Source organism: Engystomops pustulosus, chromosome 5 (genome assembly GCF_040894005.1).
Source record: "Engystomops pustulosus chromosome 5, aEngPut4.maternal, whole genome shotgun sequence".
Classification (NCBI taxonomy): domain Eukaryota; kingdom Metazoa; phylum Chordata; class Amphibia; order Anura; family Leptodactylidae; genus Engystomops; species Engystomops pustulosus.
In genome coordinates, this window is record NC_092415.1 from 33296586 (window position 1) to 33298229 (window position 1644).

Sequence of the window (1644 nt, forward strand, 5' to 3'; positions counted from 1 at the left end):
ACTAACAATGAAAACTTTACTAACAAGTAGCATAACCTTGCAAGATTTGGTGGCGGTGACACAGGACCTTCACCATGCAGCCAAATAAGAAAACCAGAAATAATAAAGAAGCATGACTTCAAAAATGTAGGAAAAATGTGAAGATTATGTTCTGTTACAGTATACATACGGGCGGGGGGGGGGGGGCGACATGATGTGGGTTATCAGATATCCACAGCTGCTCGAATCATCCACCATAAAAATAAATTGGAATTGTGTCTTTAAGACACAGACGCAATTGATAGTGGGGCACAGCTTGTCTGCGCCACGCAGAACGCTGAGGAGGATGCCGTGAATTAGTGGCCGGGGAAGTAACAATGCAGGTAAGTATTGGCTTTATTATTTAACAACTGGCCACAAGTTTCATGTACATTGGGGGTATACTGAAGGAGGGGGCATCTGATCATGGGACTGTGCCTACTATTATGAGGGGGTAGCAGTATATCATATTCCTGGGGAGGCTGTGTATAATATTCCTTGGAGGAGCATCTGTATGTGGGGACTGTATATAATATACTTGGGGGAGGCGTATAATAATTATAGGACACTATATATTATTCAGATTGCCCTCACATGATGGGGGAGATTTACTTATCCGTCCGGAGGAGTATACCCAAAGTGCATTGTCCGACGATCATGCACTGGGCCACTATTCACTAAGATCGTGTGCCCAATATCATACATGTGTCGCTTCCCCGCTCAGGTCCGCCGGCAGGGCTGGTTCTAGACAAAGTGGGGCCCTGGGCAAAACTAAAAGTGGGGCCCCAAAATAAATTATTTTATGGCCAGTCAGCAAGAGGCTCCCTTTAGTATAGTAAAACAAACTGTGATATGGGAGAATTTTATAGAAGATAGATAGATGATAAATGATCAGATTACAGGAGATATATAACTAGACAGATAGATATATAGACAGGAGATAGATGATAAGCATCTTACAATTACAGCAAAAAGAATTAAAGTAAACTGCAGCAAACCACATATTTTCTGAAAGCAGACACTTGCCCCATTTTCAAAATTGCATTAAAGGGAACCTACCACCACAAATCTACATATAAAGGTAGATCGGGTGGTAGGTGGATCAATAGGATGTGAGGATAGCCCTTTTAAGGGCTAATCCTCACGTCCCCGCACTGTTTTGTGAACTTATATAAAAGGTTTATGCTAATTTTGTTATGTGGCTACTGGGGCGTGGAGTAGCCGCAGCTGTGGCTACACAGCGCGGCTACTCCACGCCCCAGTAGCCACTTTACCCCTCCTACCCAAAATCTTCAACGCGTTTTGGAGCAGTGACCGCACAGGCGGTGCCCCAGTAGCCGCATAACAACCTTTTATATAAGTTCACAAAACAGTGCGGGGACGTGAGGATTAGCCCTTAAAAGGGCTATCCTCACATCCTATTGATCCACCTACCACCCGATCTACCTTTATAGGTAGATTCGTGGTGGTAGGTCCCCTTTAAAGAGTTTATAGACATAGGCGCCTTCATGCAATTTTGATTCAAACTGAAACATTTTCTAAAAAATACTTAAAATGTGATTTTGATAGCAAAAAATGTGCTCCAAACAGAAAATATTTACCTTCACATCTCCTAAATGTAATAGA